We start from the raw sequence: 12,901 nt of genomic DNA, 5'->3' as shown, positions 1-12,901 counted from the left end.
TCACCCCTTCACCACTCACATCCATCTTCTCTTCCCCATAAACCCCACCTACCTTCAAAATTCAAACTATTTTCCCTCCCAAATCCAACCCTAATGGCTGAACCCTAAACCTCCCCCAACTCCTATATAAACCCCTCATTCCTTCTTCATTTCCACACAACACAACCCTTTCTTCTTCCCCTTGGCCGAATACACACCTCTCTCCCTCTTCTCCATTTTTCTTCTTCTTCTCTTTCTTTCTTTCTTCTTTTGCTCGAGAACGAGCAAACATTTTAAGTTTGGTGTGGTAAAAGCATTGCTTTTTGTTTTTCCATAACCATTAATGGCACCTAAGACCAAAGAAACCTCAAGAAAGAGGAAAGGGAAGGCAATTACTTCCACCTCTGAGTCATGGGAGATGGAGAGATTTATCTCAAAGGTCCATCAAGACCACTTCTATGAAGTTGTGGCCAAGAAGAAAGTGATCCCTGAGGTTCCTTTCAAGCTCAAAAAGAGCGAATATCGGGAGATCCAACAAGAGATTAGAAGAAGAGGATGGAAAGTTCTCTCTAATCCTATTCAACAAGTCGGGATCTTAATGGTTCAAGAGTTCTATGCAAACGCATGGATCACTAGGAACCATGATCAAAGTGTGAACCCGAATCCAAAGAATTGGCTTACCATAGTTCGGGGGAAATACTTAGATTTCAGTCCGGAAAATGTAAGGTTGGCGTTCAACTTGCCAATGATGCAAGAAAACGCACGCCCCTACACTAGAAGGGTCAGCTTTGATCAAAGGTTGGACCAAATTTTCATGGACATATGTGTAGAAGGAGCTCAATGGAAAGTTGACTCAAGAGGCAAGCCGGTTGAATTGAGAAGACCGGACCTTAAGCCTGTAGCTAGAGGATGGTTGGAGTTTATTCAACGCTCAATTATTCCTACTAGCAACCAGTCTGAAGTTACTGTAGACCGGGCCATCGTGATCCATAGTATCATGATTGGAGAGGAAGTAGAAGTTCATGAGATTATACCTCAAGAACTCTATAAGGTGGCTGACAAGTCTTCCACTTTGGCAAGGTTAGCCTTTCCTCACCTCATTTGCTACCTCTGCAATTCGGCTAGAATTGACATAGAGGGAGACATCCTCATTGATGAGGACAAGCCCATCACTAAGAAAAGGATGGAACAACAAGAGATCATGGACCTCAACAAGAGCATGAGAAAATTCCTCACTATGAAATTCCTGAGATGCTTCAAGGGATGCACTTCCCTCCATAAAACTATTGGGAGCAAATCAACACTTCCCTAGGAGAATTAAGTTCCAACATGGGACAACTAAGGATGGAGCACCAAGAGCACTCCATCATCCTCCATGAGATTAGAGAAGATCAAAGAGCTATGAGGGAGGAGCAACAAAGACAAGGAAGAGACATAGAGGAGCTCAAGAGCACCATTGGTTCTTCAAGAAGAGGAAGACGCCACCCTCACTAAGGTGGACCCGTTCCTTAATCTCCTTGTTCTTATTTTCCTATTTTTTGTTTACTATGCTTCATGTTTATTTATGTTTGTGTCTTTATTACATGATCATTAGTGTTTAAATGTCTATGTCTTAAAGCTATGAATGTCCTATGAATCCATCACCTCTCTAATTGAAAACTATTCTAAAAACAAAAGAACAAGAAGTACATGGTTTCGAATTCATCCTTGAAACTAGTTTAATTATTTTGATATGGTGACAATACTTTTTGTTTTCTGAATGAATGCTTGAACAGTGCATATGTCTTTTGATATTGTTGTTTATGAATGTTAAATATGTTGGCTCTTGAAAGAATGATGAAAAAGGAGAAATGTTATTGATAATCTGAAAAATCATAAAATTGATTCTTGAAGCAAGAAAAAGCAGTGAATACAAAAGCTTGCGAAAAAAAAGAAAAGAAAAAAGAAAAATGACAAAAAAAAGAGAGAAAAAGAAAAAGCAAGCAGAAAAGGCCAAAATCTCTTTAAACCAAAAGGCAAGAGCAAAAAGCCAATAGCCCTTAAAACCAAAAGGCAAGGGTAATAAAAAGGATCCAAGACTTTGAGCATCAATGGATAGGAGGGCCTAAAGGAATAAAATCCTGGCCTAAGCGGCTAAACCAAGCTGTCCCTAACCATGTGCTTGTGGCGTGAAGGTGTCAAGTGAAAACTTGAGACTGAACGGTTAAAGTCAAGGTCCAAAGAAAAAAAAAGAGTGTGCTTAAGAACCCTGGACACCTCTAATTGGGGACTTTAGCAAAGCTGAGTCACAATCTGAAAAGGTTCACCCAGTTATGTGTCTATGGCATGTATGTATCCGGTAGTAATACTGCTAAACAGAGTGCTTAGGGCCACGGCCAAGACTCATAAAGTAGTTGTGTTCAAGAATCAACATACTGAACTAGGAGAATCAATAACACTATCTAAAATCTAAGTTCCTAAAGATGCCAATCATTCTGAACTTCAAGGGATAAAGTGAGATGCCAAAACTGTTCAAAGGCAAAAAGCTACTAGTCCCACTCATCTGATTGGAGCTAAGTTTCATTTATATTTGGAATTTATAGTATATTCTCTTCTTTTTATCCTATTTGACTTTCAGTTGCTTGGGGACAAGCAACAATTTAAGTTTGGTGTTGTGATGAGCGGATAATTTATACGCTTTTTGGCATTGTTTTTACTAAGTTTTTAGTATGATTAAGTTAGTTTTTAGTATATTTTTATTAGTTTTTAAATAAAAATCACATTTCTGGACTTTACTATGAGTTTGTGTGTTTTTCTGTGATTTCAGGTAATTTCTGGCTGAAATTGAGGGACTTGAGCAAAAATCAGATTCAGAGGTTGAAGAAGGACTGCAGATGCTGTTGGATTCTGACCTCCCTGCACTCAAAGTGGATTTTCTGGAGCTACAGAAGTCCAAATAGCGCGCTATCAATTACGTTGGAAAGTAGACATCCAGGGCTTTCAAGCAATATATAATAGTCCATACTTTGCTCGAGTTTAGATGACACAAACTGGCGTTCAACACCAGTTTTCTGCCCTATTCTGGAGTTAAACGCCAGAAACAGGTTGCAAAGCAGAGTTAAACGCCAGGAACAGGTTACAAACTGGCGTTTAACTCCAAGGAAGACCTCTACACGTGAAAGCTTCAATGCTCAGCCCAAGCACACACCAAGTGGGCCCGAAAGTGGATTTCTGCATCATTTACTCATTTCTGTAAACCCTAGTGACTAGTTTAGTATAAATAGGACTTTTTACTATTGTATTTACAATATTTGATCAGTCTTATGCTATCTTAGACCTTTATGGAGGCTAGCCATTCGGCCATGCCTGGACCTTCATCACTTATGTATTTTTAACGGTAGAGTTTCTACACACCATAGATTAAGGTGTGGAGCTCTGCTGTTCCCCATGAATTAATGCAAAGTACTATTATTTTTCTATTCAACTCAAGCCTATTTCTTCTCTAAGATATTCATTCGCACACAAGAACATGATGAATGTGATGATTATGTGACGCTCATCACCATTCTCACCTATGAACGCGTGCCTGACAAGCACTTTCGTTCTACATGAAAACAAGCTTGAATGCATATCTCTTAGCCTTCTGATTCACGATCAGAGTCTTCGTGGTATAGGCTAGAATTATTGGTGGCCATTCTTGAGATCCGGAAAATCTAAACCTTGTCTGTGGTATTTTGAGTAGGATCTGGGAAGGGATGGCTATGACGAGCTTCAAACTCGCGAGTGCTGGGCGTAGTGACAGACGTAAAAAGATTACTGAATCCTATTCCAGTATGATCGAGAACCGACAGATGATTAGCCGTGCGGTGACACCGCATTTTGGACCATTTTCACTGAGAGGACGGAAAGTATCCATTGACAACGGTGATGCCCTACATAAAGCTTGCCATGGAAAGGAGTAGGAATGATTGGATGAAGACAGCAGGAAAGCAGAGGTTCAGGAGGAACAAAAGCATCTCTATATGCTTATCTGAAATTCTCACCAATGAATTACATAAGTATCTCTATCCTATTTTATATTTTAATTATATTTTAATTATCAATTCACCATAACCATTTGAATTCGCCTAACTGAGATTTGCAAGGTAACCATAGCTTGCTTCAAGTCGACAATCTCCGTGGGATCGACCCTTACTCACATAAGGTTTATTACTTGGATGACCTAGTGCACTTGCTGGTTAGTTGTACAAAGTTGTGACAAAGAACTAAGATTATAAACGTGCGTATTAAGTTTTTAGCGCCGTTACCAAAGAATGAACGATCACGATTTCGCATACCATACTTCAACCTCGGGTCGTTCTCTCTAGGACGCAATTGGAAGTGTTTATCTTTCAGTTGTGGAGGCAAAAAGGGGGGTTTTATGCAATCAAAGAACTAAAGATTAAAGAAACTAAGCAATAAAAGAACTAAGAGATGCTCAAAATTGTAATAAATCCAATTAAACAGAAGACGAGATCAAAACTAGTGAAAATGCTAGAAATTCAATAAAGAGCCTTGACTTGGGAATGAGAATCCAAGGAATCCTATCATCGCCATAACCACAACTATGATAATTATGATGAGTCAATCTCGCCTAATCAACCCTAACCATCGAGGAGTAAGTCAAGCAAGCATAATTGACCTTAATCCATAAGTCCTAGCTAACTTACCAAAATAGTTGATAAAAAGCTAGCGTCAATGGAAACAAGAGTCAACTAACTACCCAAGAATTACCACTAAATGTCGGACATTATGACTCTAGTATCCTAGGAACTCAAACCACAAGCTAAGGTGTGAAAATCTACTCAAATTCTAAGGTTGGCATTTTTACAAACACCTTGTGTGCATGAAAGTAAAACATGAAAAATTGCAAAGTAAAATAGAAAACTATGACCAACTATCAACAAAACCAAACATAAACAAGCAATCAAACATAAAAGAAGCATGAAACATAAAATTCACCAATCAAAACTTCAAGAACTCAAAATTGCAATTATAAACAATGTGCTTGAACAAAAGGAAATGAAAATAAAGACAATGTAATTAAAGAGGAATTAAAGAGTACTTACGATTGAAGATGATCAAAATCCAAAATTAAGCTTGCTATAAAATGCTACATGGAAATGAAAATGAAAACCCTAAGAGAGCAATCTACTCTACACTACTCCTACTCCTAATTACTCTCTAAAACTATCTAAGTGAACCCCCTCTAACTAATGTGTTGAATCCCCCTTATATAGCACTCCAAATTCAGCTCCAAGCCTTCAAAATTTGGGCCAAAAGCCCTCAGAAAATGCATAGCACGCGTTTCATTAACAAAATCACGTGCAGGGACCTATGCGGATGCACAGATGTATGCATCCACACACGCGGGTAAAAAGTCCTATGCGTACGCACAGGTACTCGTGCGTACGCACACGTCGCTGTGTGTGCTTTCCTTGTTTTCTTCATGTTTTCTCCCTTGTACATGCTTCCTTCCACTTTTGGTCATCCATTCTTGCCTCTAAGGCCTGAAATCACTCACAAACTATATCACATCATCGAATGACATAAAAGTGGAATTAAATTGCTCATTTCAAGCACAAAATTTCATGTTTTCACATTTAGGATCAAATTGGGGACAAAACACAAAAGTATTCTATTTTGGTGCTTAAGTATGAGTTCATGTGCTAGAATCCATCCAATTTGAGTCAAAATATACCATCAAATATGACTCATCAAGTTAGTAAGAGTTTTGTACACTATATGTACACAAAAAAATTATCTAAAGTTCATACTATTTCTCCATCATATATGGTTGATATCTTCATCATTAAAAAAAGTCAATCTTTCCAACTTCGGTTCATCAAGCAGGAATTGTCAAACTCGTGCATGTACTAAGCAAACATCAGCTGGCTGATGTGTTCACTAAGGCCCTTCCAGCACCTCAGTTTTGTTTTCTCATATCCAAATTGGAAACATACAACTTGTATGATCCAATTTGAGGGGGATATTAGGCATTATACATCAGTAGCAGATTAGTTCAGTTAATCATAACTGTATTTGTTAGTTAGCTTTAGTCAATTGATTGAACCATACTATATATATGACTTTACAATTGAGAATTCAGAAACCAGAATCCTTTTTCACATTACCTTGTATTCATCTAACACAATAAACAAAATTCAAAAGGAATCTAAAGAGCACACATATCAAAGAAAAAAAATATTAATGTACAACAAATGCACATGAGAAAAAGTGATATGAACCATGAGTTTTAAACTATGAAGCACAGACACGGATACGACACACGACAAGACACGCGACACGCGAATTTTAAAAAGTTTTCGGACACGGGGACACGCATATATTAATAATATAATATATTCCTTAATATTAAACTAATAAATATTTTTAAAAACAACCATATGATATGCATTTTTTTCTTAAAATGTATAGGTATTCAAAATATAAAATCCTAAATTCCTATGTCTTAATAGAGATAGTAAGAGTTTTGTACATCACATGTACACAAAAAAAAGTTATCTAAAATCATATTATTTCTCCATCATATATGGCTGATATCTTCATCATTAGAAGAAGTCACTCTTTCCAACTCCGGTTCATCAAGAGAAAGGTGAGCCAAGAGAAGCATATATAGAACCAAAAATTAAACCATGGAAAAACATTCTCTCTTACTTGGAATGGAGTAGGCAGACGACGACCGAAGATGCGATGACAGGCAGCGAGAACTGGTGAACAGGGAGAAACGACGACGAGCACAGAGGAAGTGGCGGCGACGACCAAAGGTGTTGAGATTGACGACTAACACTCATACAGTGACGATGACCGGAGGTGGTGGCAGACCAGCAGTGACGAGGAGAAAGTGTGGTGCCAAAGAGGGTGTGACAGCGGAAGGGAAAAAGTTAGGGACTTAGGGTTTTACTATTTTACTTTTGTAAAAACTAAAAATCACTAAAGTTTAACTTTTGGGCCGTGTCCTGCGTGTCCAGGTTGTGTCCGGCAATGTTTTTTGTTTTTTTTTGGATAGGACACGGATGGACACGCAAGACAAGCGTGTCAGACGAGTGTCTATATGCGTTATGTTCACACACCGACACGACAACTCAACGAAGTGTCTGTGATTCATAAACCACCAATGTGTGTTTGTGTTTTATATATATATTGTGCATGTGAGGTTGAGCTAGTCTAATTTTGCAAGGGCCAAAATTTAATTCTGTAGACTCTAAATTATATTATCCGTGCAGAGATAGAGCTAGTCCAATTTTGTAGGGACTAAAATTTAGTGCATAATTTTAAAAGTTGGTCAGAATTAGTTAGTCGAACTACGAATTGATTGAAAATAAAGTTTGATTTAATGAAAAACTTGCTTCATAAAAGAACCAGATGAAAATCGAAAAATTAGCAAATTTCTAAATTATGAACAAAATGACGTCGTTTTAGGTTTGGAGAAGGAAAAAAAAAGTCAAACAAAACTCGAAATGAAGAGAAAAAAAACCCTAAAGCTTAAATCATCCATTCTTCCTTTTCCTAATCATGTTCTACCTTGCTTTCCTCATACCTAACCGTTGCATTTCCTTTTACCACCATTATCGCCTTCCCTTCACTAGCGCTAGCACCTTCCATCCTTGCGTTACTTATCATCACTATCGTTGCCTTTGTTGTCACTATCATAATCCAGTTAACTTTCCTCATAATCCAGTCACCTTACTTGTAAGTCTTAGTAATAACAAAGTATTTTTTTATGAACATATAAAAAAATTTTATTTAAAAAAAATTGATTATAAAATTTTTTCAACATCCATATGAAAAGCAATGTTAAAATGATTTTGTACTTGTTGAAGCAAAGTTCAACTTTACACCAAAAATGAAATTAAAGTAGGAATCGAGACTAGACCCTTAAGTCTCATGGTAAACTTTGAAGAATGTTTGCCAGACCAAAGAATAGCTTAACTCGATCATAACATTAGTCGTGAAGGGCGAAGATGAGCTTTGACTCTAAGGAAAAAGAACAAAGCTGGGGCTTTGAGCTTGATTCGAAGGGAATAGAAGGCTAATAGTTAATACGAGATAGGTTGAAAGGAAGCTTGAGACTAACAAGCACTACAATAAAAATGACCGTCGAATTTATTGTCAAATTTAGCGTCACAGAATAATGACAGATTTACTAGCAGTAAAGATATCGAATTCGTCAGGTTAAATTATTACCGGCAGATTTATGTTTTCGACTGTAAATTTGTCGGTAATAATTGGAGGGAAACAACAAAAATAGGCGCGTAAGTTTGTATTGGATTTGCCGTTGGATAAACCTACCAGTAAACTCAATGAGTAGAAATGCTGCATTTTAGTGACCTACAATGGTTTACCGTTGGATTTTTCGCTCCATCGGCCCCGCCACCACATCCCCTCCAGCAGTCCCTCTCCCTCTCACCGCCATCCAATTCTGCTAGCCGCCCCCAATAGCACCAGCCACCACCAATATTTTCCTGTCCACCTTTGTATCTGTATTCTTTGGTAAATAAATTTCTATTTTTATTTTCGTTAAAGTTAGGATTAATTTAGGTTTTAGTTGTTAATTAGTATAATAATTTAGTTAGAAATAATTTTTCTGTTTAGTGAATTTATGTGGTTAAGATAGGATTAGATTAGGTTATTAGACTTTTGTGAGTTCTAATGCTGTAATAATGTGATACTGTTGTTGTTGTGATGTTAGTTTTGAATTGGAGTTGAATTTAGTAAATTAGTGATGCTCAAGCTTGAATACATATACTTCACATAGTTTAATACTGTTCAAATAGGCATATTACTAAATGTCTGTGTAATTAAATAATTAATTATCTATCATTCTAGTAGTTCTTTATTTTATGCATAGTTAGTGAAATTAACTATATTATATTACCTGTTATAATGTATCTGTTATAATGTATATTATATGTTAAATATTGCTTATGGATGACTTCTTGAGATCATTTTAAATGACTTATGGATGACTTCTTATTTGCATACGGACAAAATTATACATGTAGTAATATATATTGCTAAATGTTTGTGAAGTTGGAATGTACACTTACCTCTTTGGTTTTAGTTAATTTTAACATATAATGTATTTCTTTAACTAAGTTTAACGTAGTTTATTTTGATTAAGTATTTTGAATGATGTTGTGAATATGTTTAGCAGATTTTTGATTGGTATGTTCTTTGCAAACATGACGACAAGTAGATCTTGATGGAAATTTTTTAAAATGATTTTGTACGTCTAAAGATGGAAGGTCTGTTGTTGGACTAACCCTCAGTGAGTATGTACGCCACAATATTTAACCCATGTTATTGGCCATTAGATCTTTGCTTCAAGCTGTGAAGCTTGATTTGTTGAGACCTAGATCTTGATATCAATTGAAGATTTTTAATGGCCTAGAGAGGGGTGGGGGGGATTGAATTTGTGGCCTCTTTTAAATTTGTACACTTTAACTTCAAACTAAATTTAAATCAGAGTTGCTGATAAGTCTAAAATATTGATTATGCAAGCACAATTTAGTTTTGTCTCTTGACAATTAATCAGTAACAAAGCAAAAAAGTTACTTTTGAATACACTGAGTTGCTGTGACGTCTGTGAGATTGATGATGCAGGAGACAATTTCATTTTGTTTCATATCAAAAGAAAACAGAAATAGAATAGAGAAGAGTAAATGACACAGCTATGTATTCTGGTTTAACCACCGTGTAGAATGTGACTTACATCCAGTCTCTACCACAACAGTAGTAGAATTTTTACTATCTTTTCAAAAATTTACAAACACCAATTTCCAATTATTCAACTTAATCCTATCAAGGACAAACCAAATTTCTAGCTAATTTGATTTAGCTAGGTTCACTCTTAGATTTTCAACATCTAAGTGCTCACCCAACTTAGTAAGAGAATCTTCTCAGTATCATAAATACAAAACAATACATACAAAAGAGATCGAAATAATTTTTTGACTTTTCTCCATGATTACTTTCTTTGAATTTTTTCTCAATGGCTTTGACTAATATCTCACATATTTGCATTTTTCCATTGATTAAAAAGACAAAGAAGGATAAAACTGAAGAATAGAAAATTCAATGTAAAATCATAAAGGAGAAGAAGTTATAGCTAAAAAGCTATGAAGACTCAAATAGTGTGCTAACTCTACTTACTTCAATTTTTAGTCGTTTACTCTTATAGCTTCCAAAACTTGAGTTTGGTTGAACATCTTTGACTTTGTTCTTCTTTCCCATAAATTATATCAGAGACGCAGATAAGAGATGAGACAACAGTAATGATTTCATGGATTATAGAGTTGGCTTTAATCTTTACCTAGTTGATTCTCTTTCTTCCTTTTTCTTTCACTTCAAAAATTTGAACTATTGATCTATTCTTTGGCTCCAAGTTTCAATTGTGACCTTTAATTTATAAGGGAGTAAAACAACTTCTATTTTTTTTTCTTGCCCAAAAATGTGCAGTTAGAAGATGGTAGTTTCAACAAGTTAGAATGATTCCATAAAGATGATAGCTTTCTTTGTTTTGCCTCTGAACCAAATCTAATTTTATTTTTCTCTTTTGCCTTCAATCTTTGACTTTTTCCTCTTTTTCCCTTTTGGTGCATAAGTTTGGTGATCCACCTTTTTTCACTTTGCTTAAACCTAATCTGAACATATCTTTTTGCTTGTGAAACATCTTTTTCTCCTTAATTTAAAGTTAGTGACATGGGTTATGGTTATAAGAGAAAAGTAATTGCTTGTTTAGAGAGTTGAACACTTAATTACGGGCCAAAGAAGGGAATAAGTGCTATCAAGGAAGCTCTGGACTAGTTTTTGAACATTTTATTTTTCTGCACAATGAAAACATACATTACTCACATTTTTGGGCTTTCAACCCAATCTGTTTGTCCTCATCAATTTATTGCTATTTTTCTTTAAACTCAACAATGTTTTAGAGTGAAAGCTATGGACAAATGAGTAAATACTTCTTTCAAATTAAAGTATCATCTTATGGTACTGCATTGGAAGCTTATTTGGTTAACAATAATGTGGAAGAAACTGAGTGTCATAATCTTGAAGTTTGTAACAACTTCGTGAAGCTCAACCACTAGTGTCTACACCTTGCTATGATAATTTAAAGCTTGACGATAATTCTCCTTCAATGAAGGAGGAGCCACCAAAAGTAGAATTGAAATAGATTCCTAGTCACTTAAATTTATCTTTCATGGGAGAAAAAATCTTCATGTTATACTCGGTACATTTTTAAGTGACTTGGAAGAAGGAAAGCCGCTTAGAGTTTTGAAGGGCCACAAAGATGCTATTGGATGGAAAAATTCTGATTTACAGGAAATTAGTCCTACCCTCTGTACATAGAAGTTTTATGAAAGTCAATTACAAACTACATGTTCAACCCCAACAGTGAAGAATGTAGTTAAAACATGTTGTCAAGGTTAGACTTGTGTAGGTTGTACCAACAAAGAGAAGAATCAGTGTGGTTAAAAATAATTACAATGAACTCATTCCGAACAAAACAATTAGAGGATGATGTATATTCATTGACTACAGAAACTTAAATGATGCAATCAAGAGAAATCATTTTCCACTTTCTTTATTGACCAAATATTAGAAAGAATTACAGGTTTGTTATGCATAATATTATTTTTTTATGGTTATTTTGGTCATAACCAGATTTACATAGCTCTAGAGAATCAAAAGAAAAATACTTTCAGTTATCCTTTTGGAAAATTTGCATGCCAAAAGATGCCTTTGGATTATGAATGCCCCTACTAGTTTTCAACGATGCATAGTAATTATGAACCACCTTTCAAGGATGCAATGGGAAGATAATCAAGATTATTATAGACCAGTAATTATGAACAAAATTCACCCTCCAAATATAGAATTTATATTTAAACAGAAGTAAGATTTTTTATCATTAACTAAAAGAAAACCAATCCCAAAACATTGGGTAAGAATCAGAGGTTCACTACTTAAAGAACTGATGCATATAGCAGTACCAAAGACAGAAAAGTATCTGAGAATATGCCTGACATCACAAAAACATAATCCAATAAATATACCACAGATTAAAAATAGAATCAGTCCATAATTTGTTCCCTTTTCCTCCTCATGTAGTCTTCTCATATTAGCTACCCTGAGTCTCTGATCCCAAGTAACAAAAATAAAGCTCTCTCCCAGATCTAGCACTAATTTATCAGAAAATATTTTGATAAATAACAAAATCGCTTTTATAATATCAAATGTGTGTGTCTTTAGTCTTTACAATGCCATTCTAAAAAAAAAGATAAAAAAATTCAATTTAGTGGCCAATCAATGCGATCAATCTAAAAGAAAATGTACCAGATCATTATATAATTGGCTAAAATTAAATATGGTCTGCTGTAATTGAACAAAAAAGATGACACTGGCCGAAGAACAAAAATCTTTCCAAAGAAGAAGTATCAAAGAGATTAAAAAAATGCTTTGTACACAACAAAAATTAGTTATCGGGTATTTGTATATATTTACATGTGTTGTTTTATACATTTTCAAAATATATTTTACATTTCAAATATGTATTCTATATGGGTAACTTATTTATGACTAATATTTTGTGTATATGTTAGAATGTTCACAACATACCACATGATGCAATTCCTAACCTTTGTCCATATTACCTGAGTAATGAGCTTTAACTTGCTCTTTGTTTTAAATACATTATATGATATAATTTGGATAACCATTCACGTGGTCAATGTAAAAGGTAGTTATTTTGCTGACGTAGCATTACATAGTTGAATGTACGTGAAAAACTGTTTTATCTTGCTCCTACCCAAAAATACCAAGGTATTAGGATTTATCCTATGGATGGAATAGTTTAAGTAATGGAGTGAGTAAGATGGTT

The sequence above is a fragment of the Arachis ipaensis genome, chromosome B10 (genome assembly GCF_000816755.2).
Source record: "Arachis ipaensis cultivar K30076 chromosome B10, Araip1.1, whole genome shotgun sequence".
NCBI lineage: Eukaryota > Viridiplantae > Streptophyta > Magnoliopsida > Fabales > Fabaceae > Arachis > Arachis ipaensis.
This window is presented reverse-complemented; position numbering follows the sequence as displayed.